This window comes from Urocitellus parryii, chromosome 4 (genome assembly GCF_045843805.1).
Source record: "Urocitellus parryii isolate mUroPar1 chromosome 4, mUroPar1.hap1, whole genome shotgun sequence".
Classification (NCBI taxonomy): domain Eukaryota; kingdom Metazoa; phylum Chordata; class Mammalia; order Rodentia; family Sciuridae; genus Urocitellus; species Urocitellus parryii.
Window position 1 is genome coordinate 131,198,783 of NC_135534.1, and position 19,695 is coordinate 131,218,477.

Below are 19,695 nucleotides of genomic sequence, written 5' to 3' on the forward strand. Positions count from 1 at the left end.
AATACCGGCTCCATAGAATGCAATGATCTATTCACAGTGCCAGGCATCTGACACACATTGATTTCCTCAAATTTCTTGCTCAAGTGTGTTTCCAGGGCTTCTGTCAGTTGTTTCTGAACTGAGCTCTCCTCTGAGATCTTTGATTTTTTTCCAAAAAGGCTATTCAATTCGTGTTTTAGGTTTGTCTGAAAGTCAGAGTCCAGATCATTATCTGGAGCCCCCTCTGAGTCACTCAATGGATCATCTTCTGTGCCAATCTCTGGACTATTTACTTTCTTCACTGTCTCCCCTGGTGGAAGTAATTCTGAGCTCTTCTCATGGAAACTTGTTGTATGGCTCAATTGTAAATCTTTGCTACTTTGACCCTTAAACAAAGAGATCCATGAAAGTCCATAAGTGGACTTTGACTCAGATATCTCAGAAATTTCTGTTTCAGGACTCATCCTTGACAGAGACTCATGGACTCTGCGGGGCAGACCCCACCGGTGTTGAATAAGCCTTTTCCGAAGGTGGTGCTCTAGCTTCTTCCGAAGCTCTTTTTTGAGGGGAAAATCTCCCGGAATGATGGTTGTTGGAGCATAAGCCTTGGAGGACCTTCTATCAGATAAAACACTGGGAGCTGGAGGACAAAACTCTTCCTTGGATTTTTGAACCACAAAGGGTACACCCCACAAACTTTCCTGTCCTTTCTGTAATACATTATATTCCAAGTCATGAATTTTGGATGGCATGAGAGATTGTACCTCATCCTGGAATCTATGAATCCTCACTCCACCATCACTAACCTGAGATGAAATAGGTGGTGATAAGGTAGGAACCGAGAATTGAAGCTGGTCCTGGGGTGGGACAGGAGATTGGCCCAGTGCTTGGGTCAAGGGTTGAGATTGGATCTCAGCCAAGGACAGAGTTGGGGGAGGGGTTAGAACTAGAGATTCAGGGGCTTCAATGGATGTTGGCATTGAATTGAAGCAGACATAGATTGAACAGTCACCTGAGACAGGTACTATAGATTTCAAGGACTCACTGTGCAAAGATGGGAGACCCCAGAAGAATTGGGTACATTTTTTAGGTAAGTTATCCTCAAAGGTCTTAGGATCTGGGGACTGGTGGTCTACCTGCAATTCCTCTGATTTTCCTTTACTGCTCTGTGAAGGAAGGGAGACAGGTGAGTCCTGTTGCTCAGCAACCGACTCTAACTTTTTCCCTGAAGAATTCAATTGGCCGGCTGGCTTAAGTTCTTTTGGAAACGATTTTGTTTCCTTTTCCTTTTTGTTCTGCATCAGGAAATCACCCTTCTTTTTTATATGTCTCTCCAGAAGGGCCAAGACATCAGGGCATAGAAATGAGAGGTTTCCAGGCTCTACAAGGATGGCTGCAATAGCACTCTCAAAAGAGGCCTCAGGAGGATGGAGGTCGAGAAGGTTTTTGTCATCATCAGAGGGCTCCAATTTAGATGGAGACAAGTGTTCAGCATGAGACTTGTTTCCAGAGAACTCTGCCACTGGAAGGCTTGCACTGTCAGTGCATGTGGTTGTTGGGACATTAGTAGACAACCCATCAGGGCTATCCACCAGAAACAAAGTAGCTTCAGGTTGGAGAACAGGTTTTGTTTCTTGACTGTCAGTTGGTGGGGGAAGGGTTGGAACAGGTGGGGGAGGGGTTGGAACAGATGGTTGAGGTGGGATATGATCCACTGGCAATTTTGATCTCAAAGGAGAAGACTCTGGTGGCAGAGAGTCACCCCGTAATGAGGGTCCAGGTAGGTCAATTAAAGGGTTAATTTGGTCAGGTGAATGAATAGAGGAAGGAAATAGAGTTGGCTCAGTTGAAGGAGTTGAAACTGAAGCTTCCGGAGGGATTGCAGAAACAACAGAGGACAGAAAAACTGATGACTCTCTCAAGGACGTCACGGAAGACACACGGGACATAGAATTAACAGCATCTTCCAAGGACGCCTTATAGATCAGTTGACTGACCTTAGCTGTTGTTCTATTACACACCCCACAGAGCGGGTCTGGACATAACAGTTGCCGAAAGTGGAGGAAATCATTATTCTGGCTCATGGGACTGCAAGAGACAGAAAGCCAAAGCTGTAACCAGAACCACTACAAGGGAAGCAAGATCTGCAGTTCTATGGGTGGTGGGGAGCCCGCTACCTGCTCTACATTCCACACATCTATGACCTCACAATACCCTCCCCTCCCAAGTTCTTTATTCACGTACCCATGGCTACGGCTATCCCTCCTGTGATGAGGGCATATTGCAAAGAATTCCTGGGGGACTGAGTAAAACATGCCAGGAAAGGGATCAGTAAAGAAGGGAAATGACTAATCACCTTCTCAGAATAGAAAGCAGCTTCCTCCCCTCCTCTGCTTCTCTCCGGCAAGTTCTCCGACCTGGAAAACCAGGACAGTTGGTTATATATAGTAAAGGTAAAAACACAGGTTATCATTCAGGAGTTTTTACAGGAAACAGGATATTAAAGTCAGAAAGCCCTAAAAACCTGCAGATAAGGTCATAAGTGTCAGGGATAATAGTAAGAAGGTTCACAGGTATATGTGGTTCCATTCAGAAAGTACTTTCACCTGTACCATCCTACATGCTGCTCAAAACCACCACCTGAAGCACAAGAGTCAGTAGCTAACTCAGAGAGGAATCTAATCAGCCAAGAATTAAAGTAGTTTACACCATGTCACCAGACAGAAATTCTGACTCCAAGGCAATCAGGGGTCTTTGGACCTCTCACAGGGCCACCTTCTTGGCAGTAAATGTCCAAGGCCCAGGTCCATCACTACTTCATTCACACCCAAGGAAGGGTGGGCAGGGCAGGGACTCTGAGGAATCTCTCAGGTCTCACTGCCTTCTCCTGAGCCTCTCCTCTGAGACCCTGTTTCCTGAGAGAGACTGCACCTAGAAACTGACATCCTCCAAGATCATGGAGCTGGAGAGATAGGAAAGTTCACCCTTATAGAGCTCAGGTTGAACAGGCAGAACCTTACCTCTAAATGCTCCATTTTTCCTTCTCCTTGTTCCCTGACGCTGAAAACAGAAAGAAAAGAATGAGGGGCTGGGGCTCATTTCTTTTACTCCTTTCGTGAACAAGCTTAGACATTCATTAGGCAAGAATTGGACAACTCTTCATTTTTAATTAGTAGAAATTGTATTCCTTCCTTTTATTCATCTTGAAGGGCAATGAAATATTTTCAATTTTTTACTTCTCTGATAATTTCAAAGGACATTTTTGTCTGTGAGATTCCACATTTGATGGTCTTAAACCCTCTGCTGAAGGAGGGCATAGAATCTGAGGCCAACAGTCTCATCTGTGCTCCCCCTGGGAACCCTGTGTCCTGGGGCAGAGCTCAGGCTACAGGCTCTACTCAGAGGGTAGCACTGCTGTCCTGATCAGCCCCATATGAAGGTGAAGAACATCTGACACGGGAATGAGACTCAGAGTCTAGTCAGAAGAGACCCGTCTCCTTCACTCTCTATCCAGACCAATCTGGAACCCTCCACCACACCCCAAAAGATAGTCTGAGCTTCAGATGGAAACCTTGGTCCTTCCTGAACCTCTGACTTCTTTCCCTAAAGAGTGAAGTTCTATCTTGTCCTCAGACTTCCCAAGTCACATCTTTTTTGAGCCAACCAAACATTTAGTAATGTGAGCATGGAAATAACAAATCCCATTTGACATTTCACAAAACATTTCACATTTGACAAAATCAAGAAACCCCCTTGGGAGTTCTCTGCTTCCTTACCTTCTGGATGGCTTTATCTTTCTTGAGTGTTGGTGAAAATAGTTTCAATACCTGAAAGGACAGGTATAGAAAAAGCAATACCAACCCACTCAAAATAGTACTTTGGGGATCAATATCCCAAAGAATTGAACTAAGATCAACCATGGTTCATTATGGCTATTCAGCAAAGAGAGAACATTCTTCATTGTCTTAAGTGATGGATTGAATAGCCCAAAGCAAATGAGTTCTGAGGGTGCCTGGGCCTCTCTATATCTCCCGGCTTGCATCACACACCATTGAGGAGTCACAAAGGGAAAGGGTTCTGAGGGCGGGGAGAGAAGAGGTTGTGCCCCTCCTCCACCTGCCCACCAGCCAGCAGGTCCCTCTGCTCAGGTCTGTTGTTCCATTTCCCAGTCCACTCTTTCCTCATGTCATGCCTTCATTACCTCAGGGAGCATTCCTGTTTGTTTCATGTGTAACCAAGATGTTTTACATGAGTCCCCTTTTTACTGTTTGGATCCCTTGACTTACACCCCCACCAATTCCACTGCCTTGAAAATCTGACATACACTGCCTGGAATTTTTGCTTGTACCAAGACATTTACACTCTTGGGTCACCTACATCCTTAAATCTATCATCTACAGAAAGCTTTTGCTTTACTCTAACTCACATGTAAAACTTAATGTTCTTTCCATACTTATGTAGTTTTATAAGTTTCAATAGCAGATTTTTGTTTCAATCAGCCTGTAGTGTCTTCGATCACAGTGGCTGACTCTCGTTAAAACTAATAATTTGTTAGTCAACACTCTTGAAACAAAAATAAACATTAAAAAAACTAAATAAAATTGAAACTTCAAGTGATCTTGGAGATAAGTTTATAACGTTTGTTTTTTTCTGAAGTAGTGAAGATTAAACATAACAAAGACTATTGGATGTGCTCTATTTCCCGCCCCCTGACAAATTGATCCAGTGTTTTCAAATCTGATAATCAACCGTCTCATTTTTTTTCAATTCTTCATTCATGATTTTGATCTAACTTGCTTCTAGCTACCTATGGTCCCTGCCTCCATATCAATTTCATAATGCTTATATGACTTTCTCAAACCAGGAAGAGGTTATGGTGTGCTAAGGAATTGAACCCTCAGTCCTTGGTGGCAGGAAGCCACCTAAAATGTCAGAACCTTAGGGCAAATTCTAGTCTTGAAGAGCATTACCCTTGTGGGACACATAATTTTGATATTTTCCTAAAAAAATAAGAGTGTCTTGCCATGAAAAAAGCTATTAAGATCTGTGCTATATAAGCACCCTACTACTAATGGAAAATCAACTGCCTATCATACATGATTCAAGCAAAACTTTTGATATTTAAATAGCCCCAATATTGCCCCAGCCTTCTTCTTACACCTGCTTTTTAAAACCCTTTATCATCATGTCAGCTATCCTCCTAACTGTCCCCTAACTTGTCATGACTTTTTTAAACCCTGAAACCTCTTATCTGATGCCCATAACCCAGCAGCATTATTGATCTCTTTGACAGGATAAGGCAGCCTCCAAGCCAAGCAGTCTCTATTCAGTTAGGCAGGAGCAGGTACCCTGCCTTGAAGATCCCCCATCCTTTTGATATGCAGCCTCAGTCAGGTTTCCATTTAACAAATATTTACTAGTGAAGACAAGGAGACATGGACAGCTATAAGTCACAGGCTCTGCCCTTATCCTTAAGGAGCTCATGTTGAGACTGTAGAGATAAGTCCTACACAGTTGAAAAGCTGTACAAAGGCAGAGGAAAAGTCCAGAACCCCTTAGCATTTGTTAATTCCCAAGAGATTTGTGGAGTAGGTCAGAGACTGTGGGTGTTAACAGCTAGAACACATCATGCTCTATACCAAGGCTTCCCTGCCTGTCTCCCCAGTTTTCTGAAACAAAATCACAATCCTTTGGCAAGATAAAGAAAATCTTTCCTCTCTCTCTCTCTCTTGGCAGGGGGTGGGTACTGGGGATTGAACTCAGGGGCACTCGACCACTAAGCCCCAAACATATAAAATATCTGATAATTTGACTTCTTCCTCTCTTATTTTTATCCCTTTTTTTTTCCTTCTCTTGCCTAATTGCTCTGACTATAATTCCTAGCACTACATTGGATTAAAGTGGTAAGAACAGTCACCCTTGTCCCAAATCTTAAAGGAAATACTTTCAATTTCCTATAAGCCTTATTTTGTATTTGAGATAGGATCTCATTGAGTTTCTTAGCACCTCCCCATTGCTGAGGCTGACTTAGAACTCATGATCCTCCTGTCTCAGCCTCCCAAGCTGCTGAGGATCACAAGCATGTGCCATAGTGCCCAGCACCTGTTCTCTTTAAAATGGCATTGTTGGCTATGTATTCTTTTTTTTTTTCAGAAGAAGATATAATTAATTTTATTTTTCCATATTTTATTGTTACATTATAGTTATACATAATGGTAGGATTCATTGTTACATATTCATACATGAACACAATATAACAATATAACTTGGCCAATATCATTCCCCAAGATTTCCCCTTTTCCTCACTTTCTCCCTTCCACTGGTCCCTTTCCTCTACTCTTCTGATCTTCCTTTGATTTTCATGAGATTCTCCTTAATCATTCTTTTCCTCTTTCCTCTATAGTTTCTACATGAGAGAAAAAATCACATAACCCTTGACTTTCTGACTTTGGCTTATTTTAGTTAACATAATATTCTCAAGTTCCATCCATTTTCCTGAAAATGACATAATTTAAAACTCCTCTGTGTATGTACGCCACAGATTCCTTTCACAGATTCACAGATCCATTCATCCATGTTGGACACCTAGGCTGGGTCAATAGTTTGACTATCGTGAATTGTGCTGCTATAGTATATTTCTTAGGATAAATGCCAAGGAGTGCTATAGCTGGATTATAAGGTGTTCCCATGCCTAGTCTTTAGAGGAACCTTCATACTGATTTTCATAAAGGTTGTACTAATTTACAAGCCTACCAGCAGGATAAAAGTATTTCTTTTAAAAAATAAATGTTGGCAAGGATGTGAGGGAAAAATATATAACCATCCATTGTTGGCGGAACCAACCTAGGTGTACTTCAACAAATGAATGGATAAAGAAAATGTGGTATATACACACAATGTAATTTTACTCAGCCATAAAGAAGAATTATGGCATTGTAGAGGTCTTTCACCTCCTTGGTTAGATTTATTCCTAAGGTCATTGGGTTTTGAGATTTTTTGGTTTATTTTTTGTTTGTTTGGGGGGTTTTTTAGCTATATTGGATAAGATTTCTCAGCAGATTCATTATTGATATAGAAGAAAATTATTGACTTTTGTATGTTGATTTTTTTAACCTGTTACTTAGTTGAATTTATTAATTCTAGCAGTCTTCTGGTAAATATTTGTGGATCTTGTAAGTATAGGTTCATATCTGCAAACATATAAAATATCTGATAATTTGACTTCTTCCCCTCTTATTTTTATCCCTTTTTTTCCTTCTCTTGCCTAATTGCTCTGACTATAATTCCTAACACTACATTGGATTAAAGTGGTAAGAGCAGTCACCCTTGTCCCAAATCTTAAAGGAAATACTTTCAATTTTCCTCTATTCACAAAGATGTTGGTTTTAGATTTGTCATGCATAGCCTTTATGATGTCAACATAAGATCATTCTATCCTAGGCTAAAGAAAAATTAAAGGGACATGAATAGGAAAAGAAGAGTTCAAACTATCCCTATTTGCCAATGACATGACTCATGATTCTCTATTTAGGAAAAAAAAACTCTACCAAAAACTTTTAGAACTCATAACAAATTCAACAAAATAGCAGAATATAAAATTAACACCCATAAATAAATTGTGTTCCTATACACCAATGATAAATTAGCTAAAAAAATAATTAGGAAAGCTATCCCATTCATAATAGCCTCAAAAAAAAGAAGTACTTGGAAATCAATCTAACAGTAGAGGTGTTAATTAATTTTGCTTATCCCCCATGTTCGTGGATAAGCAAAATTAATATTATCAAAATGGTCATGCTCCCAAAAGCACTATACAGATTTAATATAATTCCAATGATGTTCTTCATAGAAGTGGAAAAAGCAGTTAAGAAATTTATTTGGACAAACAAGAAGCCCAGAATAGCCAAAGCAATCCTTAGTGAGAAAAGTGATGCAGGAGGCATCACAACACCAGATTTTACATTATACTGCAGAGCCATAGTAACAAAAATGGCATGGTACTGGCACCAAAACAGACATGAAGACCAATGGTATAGAATAGAAGACACAGAGACAAACCCACATAAAAACAGTCACCTCACACTAGACAAAGGCACTATAAGCATACATTGGAGAAAAGATAGCTTCTCCAACAAATGGTGCTGGGAAAACTGAAAGTCCGTGCATATCAAAATGAAATTAAACCCCCATCTCTCACCCTGCACAAAACTTAACCTGAAGTGGATCAAGGACCTAGGCATTAGACCTGAGACCCTGAACCTACTAGAAGAAAAAGCAGGTCCAAATCTCCATCATTCAGCTTAGGAACCAACTTCCTCAATAAGACTCCTAAAACACAAGAAGTAAAATTAAGAATCAATAAATAGGATGGTATCAAACTAAAAAATTTTTCACAGCAAAGGAAATAAGAATGTGAAGGGAGAGCCTATGGAATGAGAGAAAATCTTTGCCACCTGCAACATACACACACACACACTAATCTCCAGGATATATAAAGAACTCAAAAACTTAACACCAAAACCACAAATAACCCATCAATAAATGGGCAAAGGACTTGAACAGACACTTCACAGAAGAAGAATTATGACCAGTCAACAAATATATGAAAAAATTTTCAACATCTCTAGCATTTAAAGAAATGCAAATTAAGACTACATTAAGATTTTTATCTCACTCCAGTCAGATGGCAATTATCAAGGGTGAGGATGTGGCTGAGTGGCAGAGCACTTGCCTTGCATGTGTGAAGCACTAGGTTCGATCCTTAGCACCACATAAAAACTAAATAAATAAATGAAAGAATGCTGTCCATGTACAACTATAAAAAAGAAAAGAAAAATGTGGAATATATACACAATGGAATATTACTCAGTCATGAAGAAAACTAATGGCATTTTCCAGCAAATGGATGGAACTGGAAACTATCATGCTAAGTGAAATAAGCCAATTCCAAAAATACAAAAGCTGAATGTTCTCTCTGATATGTGGATGCCAGCACACAATAAGGGGTGCAGGGTAGGTAGGAAGAATAGAAGTTCATTGCATTAAATAGAGAGGAATGAAGGGAAGGGAGGGGGGATGGGAATAGGAAAGACCGTAGAATGAATCAGACATAACTTTTCTATGTTCAAATATGAATACACAACCAATGTAACTCCACATTGTGTATAACCACAAGAATGGGAAGTCATACCCCATGTATGTATAACATATATAGATAGATAGACAGATAGATAGATAGATGCACACACACACACACACACACACACACACACATATACACACATGGGAGGAAAAAAGATTCGTAATGAAAAATGAAAGAATTATCTTCACTGAGGTGGTCAAAACTGTTGATGGGCACGAACGGTCACTGCCTGTGCTGGACTGTCCTCGTTTCCATTTTTCTTGAGCTATGTGCCAAGAGAAAGAGAAAGAGCAAGGGTTGGATGTTTCTGACCCCTTTCTTTTTCTGTGTTGCTCACTAAGCTTCCAGTTGGAAGCCTTAAACCGAAACTGGTTGGAATAGCTCTCGCCTTCCCTCCTCAGCAGTATAAGGCAGGATGGCATGGGGGGTACTGTCGACTGAAGTTCAGTCTGAACAGACCAGAAGGATGCACTGTGAGGGAAGGGCTGCAGCAAAGTTTTTAAAGGGAAGTTACAGCGGCTGGGGTTTAGCTCTACTCAGGCCTGAAGGATTTTGTTGGTGGATACCTGTTCTGGAAACATTAGACCAACTCATTCCTTAGGCCAGGCAGATGCTGGTCTCTGCTGGGAGTCTGGATCTCAGGAGCCTCCCAAGATTTCTATCACAGGGCAGGGGAGCCAACCCTGCGCTGGTCTTACACATTCCTCTGCACACTAATACAGCCTTCCCAGGCTCCGTCCCTGAGAGCAGGCTCAGTCCCAGCCTGCTCAGCACCACCAGCTGCAGCATGGCTTCCTCAAGGTGGCTCTCACCTCAGCTCTGCGCTGGCCAGTTGAGAATCACAGAGCGCTTTTCAAACACTGCTTCACGGTGCAGCCTTGGGATCTGCATATCTTTATTTTATTTTTATGTGGTACTGAGGATCGAACCCAGTGCCGCGCACATGCCAGGCGAGCTCGCTACCGCTTAAGCCACAACCCCAGTCCCTGATCTGCACGTTTTTTAGGCAAAATTTGTTCATTGTGTTTCTTTCTCCATCTCTGTGAACCCTCTTCTCTGAGGTGAACCAGTACCCTTAATGCTAACACCAAGGTCCTCTTTCTTGTTCTTAATTCAATGCACCCAAATCTCTGAGACTCTAAGAGACTCTGACTGTCTCATCTTGAACTCCAGTGAATTCTGTCTTTTACTGAGTTCACTGAGAAGCAGTTCTGCTGCTGCTTAAATCCTGAGTCATAAAGCAACTGGAAATGCAGGCTTCCTCTAATCTGCCATCTTGAATCCTATGGCCAGTATGGCTAGATATTCTTAAATACACATATGTGCCTAGAGTTAAAACCTGCAAGAAGTTTTTATAATAATGCTTTTCCCAAATGCTAATAAGATTCTTTCCATAATATGATAGAAGGTCCTTCACAACTTAAAAGAGTCAGAGACTAAATGCATCAATTGTTTGGTGCCACCAATAAACTCCATTGATATTAAGCAATGGAGCTTCTTAACACTTTGGTCTCTTTCCTCTACTGATCTCCCTTTGCTTTTTATGATGTCGTCCTCCATCTTTCTTTTCCTTTTTCCCCTCTAACTTCTGCATCTAAGAGAGAACATATGAACCCTGACATTCTGAGTTTGGCTTATTTCACTTAACATAATAGTCTCTGGTTCCATCCATTTTCCTGAAAATTACATAATTTCATTTTTCTTTATGTAAAGTCTGTTTTTAAGAAATATTAACTACATAGCATGATCCCCACTGAGCTAAAAATGAATAACAGTAAAGCTTCATGCCTCCTGGGGATATATTCTCAGGAAAAACACTTCACACATTTACATTTATCTAAACTGTAAGACTTCTATATGCTCCCACCAGAGCACTTCAGGGAGACATTGGGTGGTGGCTGAGATAGCTTCCTCTACAATGAAGTCGTCCCTTTGTTGTCCCCTAACATCTCCCCATTTACCTACAAAGGTACAGAAGATACAGAAAGGTACAAAGATACAGAAGTCTTATCCCAAATTTCTCAATTGCTTATATTGTCTCCAAGGAGGAGTACTTTCCCAAAGCTCTACTAGAGTAATATGCTACTATGTGAGGATTCTTGGTATGGATAAGTTCTTAGTTTAGGACTTTTCTATATTCTCAATTTCCTAGGAACTTTCCTCAATTCTCTCTCATTGTCGTCCTGACCACAGTCCCTGGGAGAAACCTCTTAAAGGCGCCTGTTTTCAGGATACCCCAAAGCCTGAAGAGAATCATTTGTTGCACTTTATTTTAAAACTGCATTGAAAAAAGAGTCATTATAGGAGGTTCTTCATACATTCACACAATGTACATCTATCTCTACTATGTGATGCTTCCAGTACTGTATAAATGTCAACAAAATATGACATTGCCTCTGCCCTCAAGTAGATTGTAGTTCAAGAAGTGAGATCCCAAAACAACTATAAAACAATGTGATGCAAACTATAAAAGAAGTAGGAATAATACACAGTGGGAACTTATACAAAGGAACAAGTAGTTTTTTTGCCAGTATTGGGTGGGGAGAGATGGGTCAGGGAATCAGGGAATACTCCCTCAAGTTAGGCCTTATGAGATAGTCATGCTTCCTCCCTCCTCCTTGTCTTCTTCTTCCTCCTCCTCCTCCTCTTTCTTCTATACTTGAGATTGAATCCAGGGCCTCGAATGTGCTAAGAAAGTTCTCTTTGAGACAGGATCTCAGTAAGTTGTCCATGAACTTGTGATCCTCCTGCTTCAGCCTCCTGAAGAGTCAGAATTACAAGAATGTGCCACCATGCTTGTTTTCTTCTTCTTTTTTTTTTTTTTTTGGTAATGGACTCTATTTTTAGAGCAGTTTTAGATTCCTAGAAAAATTAAGTGGAAAGTACAGATGATTCTCATAGCCCCCTATTCCCATGCAGTGACAGCCTCCCCAACTATCAGCATCCCAAATTAGAGTGTACCTTTGTTGCAAATTAATGCACCTACACTGACACATTATAATCACCTCAAGCCATAGTTTACATTAAGCTTCAATTTTTATGTTGTACAACCTATAGGTTTTGACAAATGTATAATGATATGTATCCACTACTCTATTTTCATAAAATATGGTTTAACTGCCCTAAAAATTCTGTGCTCCACCTATTCATCCCTCTCTCCCTTCCCACTAGTCCTGAAAGCCACTGAGGTTTTTACTGTCTCCACAGTTTTGCCTTTTCTAGAATGTCACATAGTTGGAATTTTGTGTTCTATAGCCTTTTCAGATTGCAATATTTCACTTGGTAATGATCATTAAGTTTCCTACATTTTTTTTCATGGTTTAATAGCTCATTTCTTCTTAGTATTAAATAATAACCATACAATTTACACGTTAAAATTATACAATTTAATGACATTTATCCACAACCACAGTCAATTTTAAAACATTTCATCACTTCTACTTAATTTTCTTTTTTTTTTATTAGTTACTCAAGACAATACAATGATCTTGACATATCATACATTTGATTCAAATAGGGTATGAATTTTCATTTTTCCACGTATACAGATTGCAGGATCACATTGGTTATACAGCCATGTATATACATACTGCAATACTAGAGTCAGAATACAACTGACTCTACTTAATTTTCACTCTTCAATTTTTTGCACTCTAACCCCCAGCCCTTATCAACTTTCTTGCTTTACATCTTCTTGCTTTGAATATCACTGTTTTTGTTTTTTTTTAAGGGGGGGGGAGAGAGAGAAATTTTTTTAATATTTATTTTTTAGTTTTCAGTGGACACAACATCTTTTTTTTTTATTTTTATGTGGTGCTGAGGATCAAACCCAGCATGCCAGGCAAGCGTGCTACCACTTGAGCCACATCCCCAGCCAGAATATTTTAATATGCTAACCATTACATGGGCATTCACTCCAGACATTTCACATACATGGAATCATACAGTATATGCCCTTTGTGTCTGGCTTCTTTTACTTCATATGTTCTTATGTTTAAATAATATTTCATTGTGTGGATGTACCACATTTGTAGTTCATTTTGGTTGTATTTCACACAAGCGTCAGTACCCAGTGATTGGGGAGGAGGCAACTTTTGTTCACCACAGATAGTTTGAGAAACTATAGTTAAACAAACATGCTCTGAGAAGCCTTGGTATGAGGGTTAATTTTATGTGTAAACTTGACTGGACCATGGAGCATCCAGATATTTTTCAAACATTACTTCTAGTTGTGTGTGTGCATGTGTTTCTAAATGAGGTAAGCATTTGAATTATTTGGCTCAGGAAAGCAGATGGCCTTTCCCAATACTGATGTGCTGAGGGCCATTACCAAGTAGGTATGACGCATCGTAATCCTTGCCAGTGTACCCCATGTTAAATGGACTTGCCTTGGAAATTTGCTGCGACCTTGCTTGTGAGTTTGAGAAAGGTGACCCTGCTCAATCACCAGGGTGGATCCAGGATTAGGGTGTATTCCTGCAGGAAGTATCTCTGTCCTTGGGTTTAGGGCGTGACAATAGGAGTTTTAGGGAAGTTGAGGTTGAAGATTATTGCTGCTGGGATTAGGGTGTTCCTGCTGCTTGTTCCCGTTGAGTTCTCGGATTTGGAAAAAGCCTCATGGAGTAGGATTTAGGATCGGACATATTGGAATTGCCCCTGAACGTGTGTGGAGGCTGGTGTGAGATCCAGAATAAAGAATTGCTGTTTGAACCTACAAAGCTGTGTGGTGCCTCCTGATTCTGGTGCCCCCCAAGAATCGGCACTGATGGGCTGACTAGAACAAGAAAATAAGGAAGGGAGACTTTGTCCCTTTTTTCTACCTGCCTGCATGAGCAGTCTGAGTCTGCCATCAGACTGAGACTTACACCAGTGGCTTCCCTTTTTCTCAGGCCTTTGGACTTGGATGGAATGACACCACCAGCTTTCTGGGTCTCCAGGTTGCAGTCCATGGGACTTCCATATCTCCATAATTGGGTGAGCCAATTCTTCTTAATGAATCTCTTCATATATAATGTGTGTGTGTGTGTGTGTGTGTGTGTGTGTGTGTGTGTGTGTCCTATTGGTTCTGTTTCTCTGGGGAAGCCTAACTAATATGCTTGGGATGAAATCAGCAGATTACTGGGGAGAATCTTCCCTCTTCCAACAAGAAGGGAGAAAAATACATTCCCTTATATTGTGGGCCCTGTTTTGAAGAAGGAAAAGACTCCCGATTGACTTTGACTTATTTTTTTTCTTGCTTTCCTTACAATTGACCTGTCCTTATTCATAGTCCCTGGTAAGAATTTTATCTGCAAAAGCTTTGAATGTCACTGTTTTAATAGGCTAAACATTACATGGGCATTCACCTACTTTCCCCATTAGAACTTTTATTACAAGAATCAAAGTATTCAAATGGCTCTCCTAAACCATTAAGAGCAAAACAACTTTGAGCTAGAGTAACACAAGTAATTACTAAACTGAGCTGGATTCCTTTGCTATGCTCTTGGCACTAAGGTATGGAAACTCTAGAGTCCTATAAGAGGTTTGAAGAAAAAAAAATGTTTAAGACAAATTTCAGGGATCAAATTTTCTCATTAAAAATACATTTTAGAAAATCATTTTAGGTTAACTTGCTAGGGCAACTACCCAGCAAGGAAACATGTACAGCAATTTGGCAAATTGAAGTTTTCGTTTCTCTTTTAAGAGAAAATGGAGACAAAACACAATTAAAAATACAATTTAAAAAAACATAACCTAAGTGTGTATTTTGATTCTTTTTGTAATTAAAGCTTTGCAATTAAAGTTTTGCTGGGGAGCAACCTGTGTTTCTAATCTTATTCTCTATGAAGGGCTAGTGCAGGTACTAGGAGATGAGACTTCCACTACACTCAGAGCTAGAAGTAGTCTTGGAAAAACCTTCCAGTCTGAGAAAGCTAGCCTGACTTTCTCTTTTCCCAATTTGGAAATTGAGGCCCAGGCAGGTTATTTCTTTTCTCCTTAATTCTTTGGTGTATATGTATGTATGCGTGTGCACGCTTTGTTTTATCTCAGGGAGCTGGGAAACTGGATGTTTGCAAAATTTTAACATAAATTACACAAACAATATAAGACTTCCTTTCCAAAATCCTAAATCACCTTCTGGTACTAAGGCAGAGGCTCAATGAGTGCCAAATTTCATCTAGTGTTGCCTTGAAATGTTTAGTTTTTACCTAAATGAATGAATTTCACAAACAATTGAAAAAGTAATGCTTTTTTGTGAAAATCTAACTGAAATATAGTATGTGCCTTCTGAAATAAAATAAGATGAATGTAACTTCAACATTCCTTGAGAACCCAAGTTTTTGTAACATGCAAGAGTGGTGTTCCAGAGGGGCAAGGGCAGATAGTCTGGGACAAAGAAACAAATGTGCATGGACTCCAGTAATGACCCCTAAAATCTGCCATTGTTGTTAAAAAAAATCTGTCACTTGTGGTTTGATAATTTATCTCCTCTTCATATAGACACAGTGAATGTTGATCAAATATACTCATGCACAAAGTCCATTGACCTGTGACAAAACTGCCTTTAGTAGGTCACAGGACTAGTTTTAGGAAATAAAAGGCTTTAGATAACTATATGTTCCCTCAAGATAAAAGGAACTGTAGGGAGGATATGAAGTAGAACTACTGTTTGGTGTGTACTTCATATAGCCTTAAACCTTCACGCACATAATGTCTTAACTATATTGAGAGAGGAGAAATATTTGTCTCATTTTAAAACTAAAAAGAAAGACTGAAACTTAGAAATAGCAAATAACACCGTAGAGATAAAAATTGACAAAGTGAGGATATGACCCAATTTTGCTGTGGTCTCTAGCCTTCTTCTTCACTTAACACCACAATATGCCAGAGAAGAAAGACACATCCTTGACTTGTCAATTATACCAACAGTTATCTTTTGCTATATTACAAACTACCTCCAGTACTTAGTGGCTTAACACAATGACCACATCATTTGCTTACAGCTATCATTTGGTTGGGGCTTAGCTGGGTAATTCCTCTGTTGATTTGCCAATGGTCATTCATGTGAATTCATCCATTTGAGAGGTCCCCAAGGTCCTAGACTTGACTAGGACATTGAGATGGTCTGGTTCTCTTCTCTTTCTGTCACCTCAGGGGCTCTTCTCCTTATGTTGCTTCACTGATGGCCTCTTCATAAAGCCCCTCCTGCAAGAAAACAAAGTTCTTATATGGACCAATGGGGCCACAATGCAACAACTGCTACAATAATTTTCTTCCACATTAGCACCACCAACTCCTGCTATTTCTGCTACTGCCTATGCTTACGTCCAGCTCTTCTCTACTAATCATTACTCTACCTTCTCCTACCATGTCTCAGCTTCTCTGAATCATAACTGGTCTTCCATAGCCAGACATAAACATTGGACTCCCTTTTCTCAGACTAATCACATCATATTAATTTTATTCTTTAGGTTGTCGATCTTTATAGTTATGACATTTTATTTATAGAAATTCCTTTATTTTGGTTGTTATTTTTTCCTTCATTTAAATCCAGGAGTCTGATTGAAAGGAAAACAAGACAGTACTGCATCAAAGAGCAACTCATATGAATACACTCAAATGCCTTGTCCCTATAAATAAAACCTAAAATCTATTATTTCCCTCCTTTAATTTTAAATGCAATAAAATAAGATACCCAGTTCAGGAGCTGAAGTAACAAATCTACATTTACCATGTTGTACATGCTTTAAATTCCCATAGAAGTCATTCACCAGGCAGAGAAATGGGAGAAATCTGCAGGAATCAGGTAATACCTGGCATTACAATTCCAAGCCACATCAGGTTTCTTCTTGCACAAGGCCAAATAAAATAAGACCAGATTAAATTGCCATTGAATCATTCAACCTCCTCATCACTGTTTTCTGCTGTCAGAAGAGATTTAATAGTGCCAAGAATTATCCAGGTCCAGGAGAACGAGGAGTACAGATACCTCCATCAGGAAAGGAGGGGAAAAAAAGAAATTATGAAAGTCCTGGTAAAGATCCTTGCAGAAAGGTATCATGGTCTTCCATTTTGAATACTACAGAATTAAAATGAAAGTTAAAAATTGAAATGCCACTTACCCTTCAAGAGTCTCTAAGTCTATTCACTGGTTATGGATGTCATTGTATCTTTTATTCTGTTCCCTGAGGCCAATCATTGGATCCTAGATTACTGAATTACATCTTTACCAGACAGTTAGGTGATAAAATGGAAAAGAATTATAATCAGCTTGACTGTTTATACATCTAAATTACTTAAGTGAAAGGCACCTAAGAATGTTTCTATTATTATTTAGATGAATTAATTGACTTTGCTGCTGTCTCTATGCTACAGTCAGAAAATTTGCTGAATGCACAGTGTATATGTAAATTCAATCTTGTGATTGTTAATTTTATGGTTAGCTGGACAACAGGGTGCCCAGATATCTGGTTAAACCTATATCTGGGTGTGTCTGTGAGCTCATTCCTGGAAGAGATTAACATTTGAATTGGTGGGTTGCTTAAAGCAGAAGATCTCTGTTGAGGGTGGACATCATCCAATCCATTAAGGATCTGAATAGAACAAAAAGGTAGAGGAAGCTTAAATGAGCTCTACCTGACTACTGGAACTGAGACACTGGTCTTCTGCTCTTAGCACTCCTGGTGGTTGGATCTTCAGACTCAAAGGAGAATCTATACCATGGTCCCTCTAGCTCTCAAGCCTTCGAACTACACCACTGGCTTCCCTGGGTCTCCAGTACAGACAATGGATTCTAGAGTTTTTCAGCCCCTATCACTTGTGAGCCAATGTCTGATAATAGCTCTCTCTCTCACACACACACAGGTGCTAGAAATATATAAATATGTATAGCATATGTGTGTGTAAAGATTTTAAATGTCCTTTCTAAAGATTTTAAATGTCCTTTCTAAATCCTCACTCAAACAAGACATTTCATATTTGAATTAAAAAACAAGATGAATTTCTGAGCTTAAAATCTATCTAAAACATCATATAGCAAAGGACTAATTGCTCAAAGAACATAAAATTTAAATATTTCTATTTTTTAAATAACATACACAATATTTTTGAAAAAAAAAAGGAAACGTGGATTGCAAAAATGATAGTAAAATATGGTAAAAGGGCTGGGATGTAACTCAGTGGCAAAGCAGCTTCCTTGCATTCTCAAAGCCTTAGGTTCAACCCCCAGTTCCAAAAAAGCAAAAAAAAAAAACAAAAAAAAAACGACACACACACACAAAATAATAAGATTAAAAAGAAAATACAGTAAAAGGTTAATATCTTTATAAAATGCATACTTTATAATTATAGCAATACCAAATTCATTTCCTGTGACTTTCCAAGCCTGCTCTAAACTATTCAGTTCTACATCTTTGCCTATGCTCTGCATTCTCCTGAGAAAGCCTTGGTCTGTCTGACTTCCCCAGTTCCTGCCTTAGAGGTCTAGATCACTCATCATAGGAGGAGAAAAGGAAAAAATAAAAGATGGAATAAGAGTCTCACAATTAGAAATATACAAAGCTCTTCCAGCTTTGGAAGATATTATGGCATCTCATGTGCCAATTAGCTAATTGGGGATGGCTACCCAAAATATTTTAAGGATTCTCAGGCTCTGTCTAAAAGAATTAAAGAATATATTAGTGGTGTCTGACAGAAGAGGGGAAGTAGAGTGATAATAAACTTGCTCTATATTTGTTACCTCTGGCTTGGATACTTAGGAAATAAGCCAAGATTGTGTTTTCTGAGCCTTTTCCAATAGCAACTCAAACAAGGTGTATGGATATATGTATGTATGTATAAAAAACAAGTGTATACGTGTGTGTATGAAACAAATATGCTCAAAAACGAATTTACATTTTAGTCATTTCACAGATTATGTAGTTCCCTACATAATCTCAACCAAAAGCATGCAAATGAGGGTAGAAAGAGCACAGAATACAGGCTACAGGCTACATTTGCTTCCCAAATGCCTCCCTTTTTCATGTAATATCAAATTGCAAAACAAAATTTGCCTGCTGGGATGAGTGAGTAAAGTATGAGAACATCCCCAGCATGCTGGCTTAGCCATTTATTGGCTGTGCCTCCCAGCTCCTGACAATAGGCAGCTACAGATAGCACTTAAATGGCCTGGTAAAGCTCCAATAAAAACCTGTTTACAGAAAGGCTTGCTGGACAGATTTGGCCTATAGTTTGCCGACCCCTGACATAGACTCTGTGAGACAGATTATAGGACATGAGATAAGCATCTCTGAGAAAGGGGTAAATCGTGAGCAGTCAGTCTTTGGTTTGTGTCATGACTTGAATAACTAATCAGGTCCTTATCATCCAGGTGCGATTTTTTAATTTGTTGAAATTCTGAAGAAAAGCTATGATATCACTTTGAAGATATAAGGAAATAAAGCATTTTCAATTGCCAACAGAATGGTTTTATTTCTTTTAAAAAAATTGTAATATGAAATTCGCCGCAATCACCAATTCATTCAGTAAGAAAATTGCTACATCTGAAAATGATGTTGTAGAAATCCACAGGACAGAGTGGAGAAATCTCTAGAAGT